The sequence below is a fragment of the Arvicanthis niloticus genome, chromosome 18 (genome assembly GCF_011762505.2).
Source record: "Arvicanthis niloticus isolate mArvNil1 chromosome 18, mArvNil1.pat.X, whole genome shotgun sequence".
Classification (NCBI taxonomy): Eukaryota; Metazoa; Chordata; class Mammalia; order Rodentia; family Muridae; genus Arvicanthis; species Arvicanthis niloticus.
Window position 1 is genome coordinate 47,930,517 of NC_047675.1, and position 16,660 is coordinate 47,947,176.

At 52.1% G+C, this 16,660-nt stretch overlaps 1 protein-coding gene across 1 annotated transcript in view; it reads left to right on the plus strand.

Moving 5' to 3' along the window:
- Znf469 (zinc finger protein 469) overlaps positions 1-16,660 on the plus strand; it is a 220,986-nt gene that overhangs the window by 96,891 nt on the left and 107,435 nt on the right. Inside the window, exon 2 of the mRNA XM_034522508.2 lies at positions 14,991-15,080. The gene's annotated coding sequence lies outside the window, so the exon portion shown is untranslated. The remainder of the gene's footprint in view (positions 1-14,990; positions 15,081-16,660) is intronic.

The following is a 16,660-nucleotide window of genomic DNA, read 5'->3' on the forward strand; positions in this document are numbered from 1 at the left end:
CTGAAACAAACTCAGTGCAAAGGAGTGTGGCATCATTCAAGATTCTGCACCTACAGTTTGGGACAGTTGTGGCAGGGGCAGATTTCCTTGTGGGTCGGTCCAGTTTACAGGTAGTTGAGGATCACAGCGTTTAGTTAGAACGTCCCCTCTCTCAGAAACTCGACATGAAAGTGATGGCAGCGAGAGACACAGAAGTGACCAAAGCAGGTGGCATTGAGCGGCACAAGGCTACAAAGAACAGAGAGAGCTTGTGGTGGTGGTGACAGAGAAGGCACATTTCTCCACAGTGCTTCACATGGTGACCCCACAACTCAGGGCCTGGACTCAGGGATGTCCACGACTTTCCCCACACGTATAGCAGGTAAAGGTGGCACCTAGGCATGGCCTGCCTACTGAGAGGACACAGCTGAGCACGCCAGAGAACACCCTGCCTGTCTGTCTCTTTAAGGAAAGTCTCCCAGGGAGAAAGAATCTTGGCCTTAGAGCAGAAGAAAGCCAGGGCATCACTCGTGTTCAGACTCCCAGAGTGTCTTCACAGTGGCAGTGGATGTTCTCCGATGCTCTCCTCAGACCATGGAGGCCTGTGTACCACAAAGGCTATTGGAAGTCGGGCTTCAGTGGAAGATACCCCACCTCCTCCCTGGAGCACCTCCTTGTCTCACTCTGTCCCCTCACAGGAAGCTGGCTCAGAGCAGAGAAAATAGCCAGATCTTTGGAAGAGGCTATAAGACAAACCCACCATTGTCCGTGCAAACTTGCAAAAGAAAACAACAGGCTTTTCTACTTTGGAGTCTCCGGCCTGAGGTATTCTGCATGCTTTCACTTCTTCAGAGAGCTCAGTGTGAAGAAATATCACAAACCTCCAAGACCAAGGCGGCTGGGCCCTCCTGCCTCCAAAAGGCCAGACGCCCTGGCCCTCAGAATCTGTTTGACTGCCCAAGTCCCTCAGTGTCAAAGGTACTCCTAATGGCTCTCGGAGTTTCCCACCCCCAGGGTTCTCCTCACCTCCAACCGATCTTGATCATCCTGTGTGAATGAGAAGCACCCAGGTTAGCCAAGACATTAGGGTATGTCTGAGGGAGCCACCCCAGTCAGCTGATGGGCAAAGGGGAGAACGGAGAACACTTGTGAATTAGAGCAGGCAGAACCCCCACCCCCACCCTTACCCCAGCCCCACTCCCACCCCCACAACAGTGATGCCCACCGTGTGAACCAGAACCTCTGAAATCATCATCCAGAATAACATTTTTTCTCTTTTAAGTTGTCTTTCTGAGGTATTTGGTCACAGTAATGAGAAAGCTGGCTACCAGACAGGCCTCCAGTTCACCAGCCCAGTCCTGTGTCTGGCCCTGAGATGCTCACTGCATCCCAGGCATCGTGACTAGGCCCTTTAAGACTTCTAACTCTAGTCTCCTGGGCCTCACTCATGGCTCCACCCCCTACCTGCTACCCCTCCATCCCTCATCTCCCATCTCCCTCACCCCTACCCTACCCCATCCTCTGCCTACACGTCCTTTCTCCACAGTTCTCCTGAAAGGAAAGGAAGTCTTGTTCTGCTGGAGTCGAACCCGGGGTCACTGCTGGTTGCAGATCTTTAGGCATCTTTTCTCGGTAGAAGAAAGGACTCTAAAAGTCAGACTGTTCTGTGTATCTTCAGTGTGGTGGTTAGGGGTAGGTGTGTGTGTGTGTGTGTGTGTGTGTGTGTGTGTGTGTGTGTGTATGACAGACACTTCTTGAGGGATTAGTTACCTGTGGACAGAGTTAGCAGGTGACATTCAGTGAACAGGCAGATGAAGGCAGAGGCATTGGGGTTTCCAGATAACTAGTTAACTGTGGCTCAAGTAAGGAACTGGGGTTTCCTGGCAAAAAGCAGCTTTTAAATGCCTGTTCTAACACTTGAGGGTAACGCTAGGCTGGAGGGCAGGGGCGGTGCTCTCTGTCCTAGGGCCTAACTGTGTGAGCCTACACTCATGCTGGGGCTGAGAGAGTCACAGGGCCAAGTGTATACACCTGCCCAGACCAGTGCCTTTCATGAGGCGTTGCCAACAAGGATAGAGGGAACCATAGACCTTTGAAGCTTTTACTGGGGCCTCTGGACTGATCCCATAGGCCAGTGGTTCTCAACCTGTGAGTCTTGACCCCTTTGGAATTGAGTAACCCTTTCATAGGGTTCACCTAAGACCATCAGAAAACACAGAAATTCACATTGTGATTCATAACAGTAGCGAAATTACAGTTATAAAGTAATAGTAAATATAATTTTATGACCGGGGGTCACCACAACGTAGGGAACTGCAATAAAGGGTCACAGCATTAGGAAGGTTGAGAAGCACTGCCCTTAATTACTACATCCTCATGGAAAGACTTTTCCCTGGAACCTGGGGTCTTCTCCTTCTGTGGAGCCTCTTGCAACAACCTGACCTATGGGGACATTTGTGGGCTGGGCTGGGTCAGTTGCTTCACAGTTGGCTTTGTCTAGCGGCCAGTGGCTCCCTGACGTCACTCTGCAAGGCTAGAGGCTATCACAGCCCACTGCAGGATTGACTCATAGACACACTTGTAATGGCTTCCAGCTCATGGCCATCAACGCCCCTGTAAGGTACAAAACGGATTCGTTTTCCTCCAATGGGGAGGAGACTCTGGAACGTGGAAGGGGTGGGACCAGTGTCACCAGAGACAAGCAGAGAGAACTAAAGGCCCAGGAAGAGGAGGAAGGTGGAGTTGAGGCTACTGCCTTGTCCAGCCGAGCAGCACCTGCCACCCAGGAGCCGGACAGAGAGGACAGGTAGGCTGAGGACTTAGGCTTCTTACTGCTCAGTGGAAACTTCCTGGTTCTGTCAGCTGGAGGGGCAGGGCCTGGAGACACTGTCTGCTGCTCTGCCTGTGGGGGACACTAGGCATTCTCTACTAGGGCAAAGGTTGATCACAAGAGGTGAGAAGCTGGGGGGGGTGCGGGGGGACTCCATGCTCCAGAGACAGAGGGTCCTAGACAGAGGGTGTCTCACATCTCCTTCCCTGTGAGAAAGAGACTCTTCCAGTCTGTCTCCTCAGACACTCACCATTCCCAGCAGCCTTTACCCCATCTGATCTTGCTATCTCCATTCCATTTGGCATTAGGGATCTTGTCAGACCTGGCTGAGGGGATAGTAGCTGCCACCCTGGCCCTACCTCCAGCTTTGTAAGGGAGTTAGTTGGTGACACTAGAATCCAGAAGGATAAAGGTAATGGACTAAAGGCAGTCTTTGCCTATGATGTGGTCAAATCTGCCCAGCCCCCCAGCCCGATCTGCTCTGAGGCCGGGAAGCTGAGTAGGTAGTCCTGGCTGTCAGAAATCTGTCTGAGGCAGAGGCTGCCCTGGGGCTGCCTGTTTTTTTCTGGCTGAGGACAGGCTGGGAGCAACCACAGAGACCTAGGTTTCTTGGGGCTCCCCATGAGCTGCTTACCAGGCAGAAGGATTCCTGGGCAGCTCTCCAGCGAACAGAAGGCTTCACACCCCTAACAGACCACAAAGCAGAAGCCAAGGCCTTGGTGCCTCTGCATAGCCCCTGCAGTAAGCGAGTGAGCGAGCTCGAGAACACCCAGTCCACGCAACCCAGCACTACCTAGAGTTTGCTGCCCCTGGTGAACGTGGTACAGCCGCGGGTGGGTGGGCTTGCACTGCGCTAATGTTTCCAACCGCAGAAGGACACCACTGCATTCCTTTGGATCCTGGAGGCTATTTCTGCCCAAAACTGCACCGGCTTTGCTTAAGGAGTCAGCGCTGGGCGTGCTGGAGTCGCAGAGAAACGCCCTATCCATCCTATGTATGGCCCCAGCCTTGGAAACCCACTGGAAATAAAACCTGAAATAACAAAAGGACTGGGCGCACTCCAAAGGGCTTCAGAGAGAACTTACTCCAGTGAATAGGAGCTGGGCTCAAGGGCCAGCCCTGAGCTGTGGGTGGGCGGGGGCTTTGTAGAGGTTCTCAAGCCCAAGGGGCTGAGGACTGACATGGAGACCTGCGTCATGTACTGTGCCTTTGGTGATGTCTCATAGACTCCTTTTCTGTGAGAAAGGACCTGACCCCTCCTACTGTCACCACCTCAAACGCCTGTGTCATCCATCCTGCCTGTCCCCCATTTTATTTGGGCTCTGGGGCCCCTCTCAGGATTGGCCAATGGGATAGTAGCTTCAGCCTCAGATACACCTCCAGCTGTATAATGAACTGATTTGGAGAGACTGGACCAAAGCAGCTTGGAAAGGGAGCATTTGGCTAGGGGACAAGGCCCCTCTTCCACCTGGACAAGAAGGCACATTTTTCTCTCGGTCCTAGGAACCACAGACTGGCCTCTCTGGATCTGATCACTGTGGAATCGCTGAGATACACTGGACAGGGACTGGATGCTCTGGTGACTTTTTAAAACATTCTTAGGGGTCAACACAGTTCATAACGTAGGCTTGGTGACTCCACAGAACCAGGGCCTTATCTCAGGAATCACCCAAAGTACAGTAAGATGTAAGCTCGCTGGATGGAGGCTTGTCAAACAGCCAGTGACAGTGGCTTATGTAGCTGGCTTCATCCCCATGTGTGGACAGTGCCCACCCCTGGCTGGTGACATGTTGCCAAGGAGGACAATGGAGTTCACTGTTTGAGATGGTACAGGTGTGACCTCCAGGAGAAGCTAGCCTGAGGGGACAATGATCAGCATTCGAGGGATGAGGGCAGGTCCTGTCAGGCTGTGGTGTCTCGAAAGGATGAGGTGAGCAAGCTCACTAGGTAGCTACATCAACCGTACCTCTCCACAGCACTAAAAGAATGTTCCACAGACCAGAAAACAAACGAGAGCATGTACACAGTCCACAGTTATGTCCAAATACCCCTTTCAAGTCACCCATAAGACACCAGTCCTTGGTAGAATGGAGGGCCCTGTGGAAGGCATGTGTCTACCACGGTCGCCCTGCTCTGGTCTTTCTATGTGAGAGTTCACTCACTGAGCAGAGACATCTGTGGCTGGTGAGACTCAAGAAGCAGAGGTGAAGCTTGCTGGGAGCCCAGTGATCGGCAGGAGCTGGGCCCTGTGTGATGGATGGATGGATGGAGGGAACCAGCCTGAGAGTTAGGGCTTGGGTCTGTTCCCAGTAGTTGTGAAGGTTCCAGAACCCAAGCAGCAGAGATCTCACACAGCCTTCCCAAGAGCAGGTCTGGGATCCATCTGATGACCTGGAAATATTCCAGCTGGCCACACCCATCCTAAAACTGCAAGGAAGGAAAGGAAGTACCCTCTCCTTGGCTGGGTCACCATGCCCCTTCCCCACCAACCAACCTGGACATTCTGGATAGCTGTCTGCAGGAAGTACTGCAGAATCCATGACTTTAAAACCCACCCATGAGGGTCACCCTGTCTCTCAGGGCGACCCTTCCAGGGCTTTCTCCACCTCTGAGCCACTGGTGTGTGAGCCAGGAGACAAGTTCCCTGCAGACAGGCTATAGGTCTGTGAAAGTGGAGAGAAGTGGTACCACGCATGGGTGGGGCCTATCACCCAGTTTTGGGGAGCAGGCAGGAGGCCAGGCTGTTCACACCTCCTCAGCCCACTGGGGAACCCTGGTCAGTGTGCACTGAGCTCAGGCCTTTACCATGAGTTTAAGTGCCTGGGGCCCCTCCTAGCATGGACAGGCCAGCTTGGATGTCTCCTATGCACTCCGTGGATAGCATTTTCCCACAGGGCACATTGTCCTGAGGGTCACATTGCCCCCATGGGTCACGTTGTCCTAAGAAGGTCACACTGATCTGAGAAGGTCACATTGATCTGAGAGGGTTACACTGCCCCAGGGGTTTCAGGCCCTTTGCCCAATGCTTGTCCTACGTTCTCCCTAGGAGTCAGCAGAGGGGAGGGGATGCTCTATGGTCCACCCCTGGCCACCCAGCCCACCTGTCCTCTGTGGGCTCCATGTCATCTGGGCCATCCTGTGCTCATGTTCACCTCCATGGCTCTGGGTTATCCTGTGCTCATGTCTACCTCCATGGTCCTGGGCCATCCTGTGTCCATGTCCACCTCCATGGCTCTGGGCCATCCTGTGCTCATGTCTACCTCCATGGCTCTGGGCCATCCTGTATTTATGTTCACCTCCATGGCTCTGGGTTATCCTGTGCTCATGTCCACCTCCATGGCCCTGGGCCATCCTGTGCTCATATTTACCTCCATGGCCCTGGGCCATCCTGTGCTTATGCTCACCTCCACAGCCCCTCTCAGCTTGCCACCTCTGCTGGGCTGAGGTCTGGAGAGGCCTTTCTTCTGTCCTCAGGACTGTGACCTGCCCTCCATCCCTTCATCCCCCCAACTTCCCTCACTCTAGCTCTCTTTGGTCTTCCTCATGGCCGTGGCCCCCAGCATTCCAGTGCCAGCTGGTCCACCCCAATCACTGTCCCCTTCTGGAGAGAGCCCCCACCTGTCCTGGACACAGGTCAGAGCCACATTCAACCCCAGCGTGTGTCCCTGGATCCCCTGCTGTGAGCCGTTTGTCAGGCCCTAGAGCTCTCACTGCAGCCCTCAGAGTGTTTCCCAGGTGCCTTTGGGCTGCTGCATAGTCTCCCTTGACCAACTCCATCCACGCTGGGGAGAGGGGAGGGGGCCAGGAGCGGGGATGACAGGAGGAGGAGCCAAGCCCTCGAAGTACTGAGCCACAGCCTGAGTAAATTTAGATCCACCTAGAGACACACCTCGAGGTGTATTTATGAGGCCATTTCAGAGAGATTTAACTGAGGCAGGAAGACTCACCCTGAATGTCGGTGCCACTACCTCATGGGCCGAGTCCTGAACTGAATTAAAAGGAGAAGGATGAACTGTGCACCAGTGATCACCTCTCTGCTTCCTGACGGTGGGCTCCATGTGACCAGCTGCCTCAGGATCCTGCCACCTCCAGCCACCGAGCCTTCCCCACCGTGGTGGACTGTGTCCTCCAACCAGGAACCTAAATCAACCCTTCTTTCCGTAAGTCATGTAAGGGATTCTGTCAGAGCAACAGGAAGGAGCGGATAACCCATGGCCTTACCTGGCTTTCCCTCTTCACCGTGGCAGTCAACGGGAGGGGATGCCCAGCTCACCGGAGCGGGACAGAGCTCTGTCCTCTGTAGGACTCCCAACTCCGCGGACTCCTCCGAGGCGTTGTATCAGGCAGTGGGGAGGAAAGCTATACAGAATCCAGCGGCAACCAAGGCGAGCTCACTTAAAATTCTGGAGCCATGAAACCCATCGTCCTCCCCCCAAAAAAGAAAAAAGACGGGACTGGAGAAGATAGTCCAAGAAACCAGGGGTTTCTGACCTCTGAGGCCTTCCACTCTGGGGATACCCTGGCTACTGTCCCTCCAGGCTGGAGAGGCCACATCACTGAGACCCAAGGACAGAACGGTTCACTAGAAGGATGTCGTTGTCTTCCTGATGTCCTTGGAAAGTGGGCAGGGAGCCCAGGGCACCCTCAGGTACAGTCATCATTCTGATCCTTTGCCCATTTAAAAAATGGGTTCTTTGATTTTCTTGCTGAGTTTCAAGAGTGCTGTGTGTGAGGAGTCATTTCTCAGAAATATGGTTTGTGGACGTGTCCCCTGGTCAATGGACCATCTTTCTGTTTTCTTTATGGCCAGTTCTAAAGTCTGTAAAACCCACTAAACTTTTTTTTTATCTTGCGGGTCATGCTTTTGGCATGGCCTAATGTTCGTTGGCAATTCGAGGTCATGTGGGTGTTCTCTGCTGCTGGTTATATGTTGGAGATATATATATATATATATATATATATATATTATATATACCTTATTATACCTTAGCATTTTATAGTAAGTTCATGGCCCATCTCAGGTTGGCTTAACAATCGCGTCACACTGTGTGGTGACCTCTGAGTTCTGTCCCTACAACACTCATGCAGGCTTCTGAGGCCACATTGAGATCCCATCCTTGGGAGCAGGGGCAGTCTGCATTAGGGTGGTTAGGAGCCATATGCCCGGAACCTCTGCTTTTCCACAGCGCTTGGCTGCTTTTATTGCTTCTCAGTGCTTTTGAAATATTCAAGAAAATCTGTTGGGTTCCAATAAATGTGAAGTCACTGGTGTGGTCTCTTATGTTCCAAATACCCCCTCCTCCTTGTGGTGGGTGTGAACAGAGACCTCAGGGGCTTCACAAGCTGCCTGTGACCGATGTTCATGAAACTCGGTGTCAGCCAGTACTTACCCAGTAGATGCAGGTCAAAGGCAACGGGCGTTTGGATGACAAGGGCTCTCACATCACCCAAGACCCCAGAGTTTGCAGTTTCTCCAGCTGCAAGCTTACAAATGTCTGTTCATCAGCTTTGAGACAGGGTCTCAGGGAGCCCAGGCTGGCCTTAAACTCTCTATGTAACAGAGAATGATTTTGAACTTCTAATTCTTACTGGAGTTACCTGGTTTATGGGTCCTGGGGTGGGACCCCAGGTATGCATGCTAGGCAAGTGCTATACAAAAGGAACCAGCCTCGTCCTCAGCCCTAATGTGTTACTTTGAGGAGCTGGAGTCACCCAGCACTGGGGACAGCCACTGTAACTTGTGTGTTTGCCATAGAGAACAGCTAGGCTAGCCTTCCCCTACCCCTCCTCTCGGGTAGGAAACCCATCAATGTTCTGGCTGGCCTCTAGGACACAGGGACTGCAGGAAGCAGGGCTGTCTAGCTCATGGCTTTAACAGAGTTTCTGGCTGTTTCCACAAGGCTGTGCTTCTGGGGACACCTGCCAGTGATGGCAGGGTGGCCAATTGTTTTTATTTTTTTTTCCAAGAATGTAAGCATAAGGGTACTTTGAATGAAAATGGCCCCCCATACTCTCTACCATAGAGAGTGGCACTATTAGGAGGTGTGGCCTTGTTGGAGTGGGTGTAGCTTTGTTGGGGGAAGTGTGTCTTTGGTGATGGCTCAAGCCAGGCCCAGTGTCTCACTCATTCTTTCCCCGCTGCCTGCTGATCTGAATGCAGAACTGTTACCTCTTCAGCTCCATGTCTGCCTGCACATCACCATGCCTCCTGCCATGATGACAATGACTATTAACTATGAGCCAGTCCCAATTAAATGTGTTCCTTTATAAGAGTTGCAGGAATCACGGTGTCTATAGAAACTCTAAGATGGGACACCGAGCACCGAACAGCAGGAGGGGACTGGAGGAAGCCACGGCTTGGTGCCCAGCACAGGCATAGAGGGTGAAGCTTGTCTGGGGTCCTTTTCCTTCCTTAGAGGGAAACAGGCTATAGCCAGATGTCAGAGACAGTGGGGATCGGGAGAGGAGCAACTAGGGCTTTGCTCCCCACCCACTTTCAGCCCAGCACCCCAACCTCCAGCCTCCCGGCCCCCAGGCCCCTCTTTTCATCACTGAGAGCAAAGATGGAGAGATGAGTGTTTTAACAACAGCTCTCAGCAAACACAGCAGCTTCCTAAGAGATCTGCTGCCTGGAGGTTGAGACTGTGAGTCTCAGGGCTGTGTGGGGCCTGCCTTTCAGGAAGAGTGTCCTGCTTCCCCTGGTGCGATCCTCGGTATTTCTAGGTGGCCCCTGTGATCACAGCGTAGAAATCAGACACCCACCCTGACACTTTTTCCTCGGGCCTTGTCCAGATTCCAAGCAGCTGAAACGATTGCGTGGGCCTGGGGGTGGGGATTTCTAGGCTGTTTTCCACAGTGCCTTGCTTTGCACTTGGGTTTGACCTTCCGGCCTCTACAGTCTCCAGGGAGAGAAGCCTGGTCCCGAGAAGTGTCTGTGAAGTATCCAACAGCCATCCTTAAGGGCAGCTGCCAGGACGGCCTTCTGAGTTTCCCTCTGAGCCTTTGCTCTCTCTCTTGCTAGCTCACACATCTGTCCACTTATTCTTATTTTCAGTGCAGGGATGTGAGGGCCACATTCACTGGGGTGGGTCTCCTCTTCCAGGTTGGCTGCCAAGCTTCAGAGTCAGGATGAGATTTCAGCTTACTTACTCTCTGAGTCCACAGGTTTTTATATATTGAGTGGGGGGGGGGGAGGATGAGATGGAGAAAGAGAGAGAGAGAGAGAGAGAGAGAGAGAGAGAGAGAGAGAGAGAGAGAACACAGAATCTGTTTGCAGGGTTGTGGGGTTCATTGAGATACTGCGGTGTCTTGGCCAGGCTGCCTTCCCAGGGAGCACACCCATGCCATTCCTCGAGCTCTCATGACTGCTGTTCTAGCAGAGAGGAGGAACATGGGAAGATGTAACTGTGGTGCATCCTCCCCAGGGAGGCCATGGGGTGACTCACAGGAAGGAGGCTCAGTGTGAACTGCACCAGCGCGAAGCTCAGGGAACACCATGTCTTTGAGCATGGAGCCAGGCTGAAAGGGACTGTAGAATGGCCGTCTGCTCAATGTGGAGACAAGAGCAGTCGGGATGGGTGAGGAGTGGTGGAGACTTCTGCCTCAGAAGCAGCAAGCTGCGAGTAGAGTCCTTTAAGAGCCAGACCAGGAAGAGAGGCATGGACAGGTCCTTGAGCATCTGCAGGAGTCAGTGGCCAGTGATCTCAACAGGGAAACATGGCTGGGAGTCGCTATGGTAGGTGCTCTCAGGACTGGATGGGTAGTATGGACAGTCGGCTAGTGAGTGGTTGATGATATACGGTGGGTGGGCAGATGGATGATAGATGGGCGAGTGGATGGTAGATGAATGGTAGGTGGATGGATGGGTGGGTGGGTGGTTGGATGGATACATGGATGGATGGGTGAATGAATGCATGGATGGGTGGGTGGGTGGATGGATGGATGGATGGATGGATGGATGGGTAGATGGATGGATGGATAGATGGTAGATAGATGGGTGGGTGGATGGATGGGTGGGTGGATGGATGGATGGATGGATGGATGGGTGGGTAGATGGATGGATGGGTGGATAGGAGGGTGGATGGATGGATGGATAGATGGATGGATGGATAGATGGTAGATAGATGGGTGGGTGGATGGATGGGTGGGTGGGTGGGTGGATAGATGGATGGATGGGTGGGTGGATGGATGGATGGATAGATGGGTGGGTAGGTGGATGGATGGATGAATGAATGTGTGGGTGGGTGGGTAGATGGATGGATGGGTGTATGGATGATGGGTGGATGGGTGGATGGGTGGATGGATGGATGGACAGTGGATAGATGGGTGGATGAATGGGTGGATGGTGGATGGGTAGAAGATGAAAGATGGGTCATAATGGGTAAATGATCAGTGGATAGATGGTGAAGATAGAAGGTAATGGATGGAGACGCAGTAGGAGCTGTTTATAGTCTTTGTGGTGGGATGCCAGGGTAGAAATAAGTACTGGTTCATCCCCTACACTGCAGTGCCTATCTCGAGCAAAGGGCTTGGTGCAGAATGCTTTTAAATAAACCCTGATGTGATGGGACCAGGGAGACGCTCAGTAGTCGGGAGATCTTACTGCTCTCGCAGAGGACCTGAGCTTGGTTCCCAGCACCCACACAGTGACCCACAACCTCCCATAAATCCAGTTCCAGGCATCTGACTTCTTACAACGTCTGTGGGCCCTTGTATGCTAGCAGGGCATAAACATTACATCCAGACACACTCAGAAAATGAAATAAACACATTAAAAACTACACGTGAGAAGAAGCTGGGCATCAGTCATTTAGTTACTTTTTCTCATTACTGTGACTAAATGCCTGGTTAAAAACAAAACAGTAGTTTTTTAAAATACAAAACAGTATTCTTAACATTGGTTAAGAATACTGGATGCTCTTCCAGAGGACCTGGGATCAATTCCTAGCACCCACACAATTGTCTGTAGGTCCATTTCTGGGGGATCTGGCACCTTCACAGTCATAGATACAGTCATACATGCAGCCAAAACACTGACACACATAAAATAAAGATAAATTAAAAAAAATCTTGAGGAAGGTCCAGTTCAATTCCAGTCCCTCGTGGGAAGGAGTCAGGCAGCAGGAGCGTGAGGCACACTGCATCCATGGTCAGAAGCAGGGACCCATCTGGCACCCTAGCCCATGGAACTGTACCATTCACAATCAGGATGTGTCTTCATCCTCAGCAAGCCTCTCTGGAAAGCGCCTCCCTAAAGCCTCTCCCTGGTGTACTCAGAAATGCTTCCATGCCGATTCTAAGTTCAGTCAAGTTGACAATCATGACCGTCTCGCTCATCAGCTAGATTTGTAAATAAGAACCACGGTAAGGACATGAGCCAGCTGACTACCCTGAGGTAGAAAACCACAAGTGTCGGGAAGAGTGGCCAGCCATTGCGGAAGTCAGCTCAGATGCCGCTCAAAGCAACAGAGATCCTGTTATAGACCAGCAAGTCAATTTCTGGATGAAACCCAAGTACTGAAGGCTTTAATACTCGTAATAGCCAAAATCACAAAAATCACCAGGTCTCTCTCCAGATGAACAAAAATTGATCCCCTCATAGTGTGGAACATTAACCTTTAAAGGGAAGGATGCTTCATGCAACAACACGGACAGTATTTGCAGATTGTGCTAAGATAATTAACCAGGCATAACACCCTAAGGTCGGGAAAGATGTCATCTAATGTCAACCTCTGGTGTACACATACACAGGGCACAGGGATGAGAATGAACACGACACTGTGAATCTGCTTCAGTGTGGACACACACATACACACACATGTTCATATGTATGCATACACATGCACACACGCACACATTCATGCTGCACATATGCATGATTGCACATATGCACACACACATGCACACATTCATGCACATGCATATGTGCACATGCTTACACACATGCACACACACATGAACACTTGCACACATGAACATGCATGCATACACATGCACACATGCATGCACACAGATATGCACACGTACATATGCACACATGCACATCCATGCACACATGCATGCACACACACAGACACAGAAAGGAGAGCCACAGAACAGCTGGGGCTGAGGAAGTGCCAGGTGCGTTTAGTGTGGCTGAGCTTCCGTTGAGGAGATAGGAAGAGTTCTGTGCGGACCATGGTGAAGACTGAATAGCACCACTAATGTGCTTTAAAAGTAGGAAATCTTATGCGTGTTTTCCCACACTTAAAACTTTAAAAAGGATGAACCTCATGTTAAATGAAGGAAGCTGCACATAAAACACGCGAGCAACTCGCTGTCCTGTTGGAGCCAGCCTCGTGGCTGGGCAGAGATCGCCTTGCCTTGCGTCATCTATACTTAGGGGAAAGTAAGTTGGGACAGGGTCTTACTATGTAGCTCTGGCTGGCCTTGAACCCACAGAGATCACCCTGCCTCTGCCTCCTGAGTACTGGGATGAAAACCATGTGCCACTATGCCCAGTAAAAAAGTTTTAAAGAACATCTCAGCTCTGTTTAGAGCTGCTCTTCCCAGGGGCACTTTCCCCTCAGAGGCTTCATGCATGACTCACCACATGGGCCTCAGTCCTCACTCATCACAGTGTGGCTCCTGAGAATTTCTTCATGGGCCCCATGTGGTCCGCAGACTGATGCCGGAAGTTGCTCTGGGGGCAGCACAGCCAAGCTATGCTACAAGTGTGAGCACACACACTACCGCGCCAAAAGACTGGGGAGGGAGGAACACATTCTTTTTAAAGTGTTCCTGAGATGCGGTCTCCAGAGAGTCCACATCTGTGGGCTGAAGAGATGGAACACAGATGCTCCCATGGGCCGCGGCGACCTGGAAACTATTAATTGGAGGGCAGATGAGACAGGAGGCTGCGTGAGCTTGGCTCTAGCGGCAGCTGGTTTTATGTTTCGCTGACAGTCTAAGCAGTTCACACTGAGATGTGGGGTGCGGGGGAGCCAGCAGCACCTGGAGGGGATAAACCAGACTCAGCGTGCATGCAGCTCAGTGCACAGGACCCCAGCTACCAGCCTGGTCCATGTAAATGCACAGAATCTCCAGGACAGGGAGGAAAATGTGTCTCTAGGGTTATTAGAGTTGATTCCTGTAACCAGTGAGAACTCTGAAGCCATGAGGAATTGGCTTACCTGACAGTCTGGGTTGCTGTGGCCAGTAGTGTTCCTGGTGCACACTGATGGGGGTAGGGAGGCAACACTGAACGCTTTAAGGTCCCATGATTGTGTTCTGTGTCTCTGATAAGGCTGAAGAAGGCACAAGTCTCTTTCCTCCCGTTCTAGAGGACCATGGGGAGGCACTGACAGATGCACCAGTCGCTTGGCTGGACTGGAGCCTGGAGCTCTGGTCTCCATATCAGTTCACCCGTACGCCACATACAAATAACGATGCGTGCCGCGAGTCTTTACTTCTTTACTTCTCCAAATGGCTCCCAGGACCCTGGTGGGGAAGGAAGTGTCCTGGCAGGGACTGGCTTCTTTCTGCATCTGGTTGCATGGAGAGGAGGCTGAGGAAGGTGCAGGCAAAGGGCAGAGAACCCAAACAAGGGACCAGAAGGCAGGGAGGGCAAGGGCCTCAGATCATCCCTGCTGGCTCAGGCCAGAAGGTGACATCCAGAATCCTAGAAAACAGAGACCAGAGGAAGTAAAACAGACTGGTGAGAATCAGATTGTCCTCCTTTGGAAGTGCTTAGAAATGAGGCCACCTGGGCCTTGGCATACGGGACCCTCCCTATGCACACACACACCCCCGCAGGTAGCCCAGTACAGACAGTAGGCAACCTCTCTGGGACTCTGTGCAGCAACCAACATGCTTAGCACACAGAGGGTTCACCAGTTGTCATGGGGATCATAATGTGTCCTTAATGTATCCAGGGTAGATGCAGGTAAGACTACAAAGATCTAAACATGATCCTGAGAACATGGAGCATCTCCTCCAACACTTGATATGGGGGTGGGGGGACTGTGGGAGGCATTCCTGGAGGAGTGGGAGGGAACCCAAGTACTTTACACCAGTACCCCAGAGCAGGGCCTCCCTCCAAAGAGAGACCTCTAAAGCCCCACACTTCATGCCATGGGGTCTACACTGAGTTGTGTTTTGGCCACAGGCAATACCCACGTGGCTGTTTGTGTGTGATTGACAGAGTCTGCGCTGAGAGCCGTTCACAGGAGCCCAGCAGACAGGCCCACTCTTCGCTGGAGGGGATGAATCAGAAGTGACCAAGGATCCAGAGGTAAGAGTGGCCTTCGTGTTGATTTGACTTCGGTTCCTGCCAGTTTTGCTTATGGTCTGTCTTGGATTTTGCCACACAGTCATTATGGCTTCCGTTACTACCAGGATGACATCAGCGCCCGAGCTCGTCCTGAGTGGACACTGATGCTCGGTTCGCCCTGTGCTGAAGTCGGTGCCTGGGCAGTCAGTGAAAGGCTGACTGATGTCTGTCTACTGGTTAGCTCCAAGCTGAAGCCAGTTGCTTGGTCAGTTCCTGTTGTGCCCAGTAGGCTGTAGAGAAGAGCTTTCGTGGTGTGTCTTTGTTTATTTTGAAAGGGGTTCATTCTTCAAATGTCACATGCTAGCTGTAGATGTCACTGGGGCCTCTGGGACTGATGTGCTGCCCTCAGGGAGGCATCTGTACGAGGAGAGGACCATTGCTATTGGGCAGGACACCTGCACTCTCCTCCACATGGTCGTGATACCAAGAGTTCAGTCGAGACTCAAAGCCGCTTCCTGAGTTGTGACTGTGACCTGCAGGGTGTGGTCACTACCACGAGACAGAGCTACACCGGGAACCTGGGGATGGGTCTGGCCGTCCTGGACGGTCCCCGTCACTAGCCTCAGTAGCATCTGCAGCTTTTCAGTGGCTGTGCGTCGTGTGCCATCTGTAAAATGCCCTCTCAACAGAGCCTTCTAGGTTCATTTCTTTAGGGAGGCCTAAGAAGGGAAGCTGCCCTGGGAGCACAGTTGTCTTGACAGCTTCTGACTCCCTGAGTGGCCATGCCGTGTCCCAAAGGCCTTGGTGATCACCCGACGGTGTGGGGACAATGCAGACCCTTCAGCAGAACAGCTGTCACAGAGTCCTGACATTTGCCAGCCTGGATGGCCACGTCCCCCAGTGGCTCAGGGCATTGCTGTTCAAACCCTTTTGTTTAGCTGTTGTTTTTTATTCATTAGAGCAACTCAGTGTGGGGAAATCTTCCGGAAAGGGTACCAGGAACCTTCTCCCTTGGGAGTGTCAAAGTCACCTGGGGCCACTGCTGTGAAATTCATCTATTCAGGGCCCTGACACAATTCTCTGGTAATTGACCTAGAAGACAGCACGCGCTGAGCTTCAACCAATGTCACTCATGCCAGAGGCTGCAGGTGGCACAATGAACGTCTGCCATCCACTCTGAGGTGATGACAGGCAAAGATGATGGAGAGATGGCAGGACGGAGAGGTAGCTGTCTGTCAAAGGAGGGGGTGGAGCTACTGTGTGTGGTCATGTGACCACTGGGGTGCCCATGGGGTTACCATGGGTCTGCATCTTCTGTTAGAATGTCTTCCTGGTCAAATGACTGGAGAACAATTTCAGTGGCCTGTGGTACCTGTCAGGTGATTTTCCAGGCCTCTCTGGCGTGGTGGAGTGGGTGAAGCTGAAGGCCCAGAGCTCCTAGATGAGGGGAACAGAGAGAGCCTGGAGGTAGAGGTGCAGAAGGGGCGGAGATGGGACTTAGTTCTTGTGGAAGAAGGCTTGCTTCCAGAGATGGCTCAGATATCTTCGACTGATCGTGAATTCTGTGCTCCTGCCTGGAGGGAAGAGGGTTCCCCTGGGTT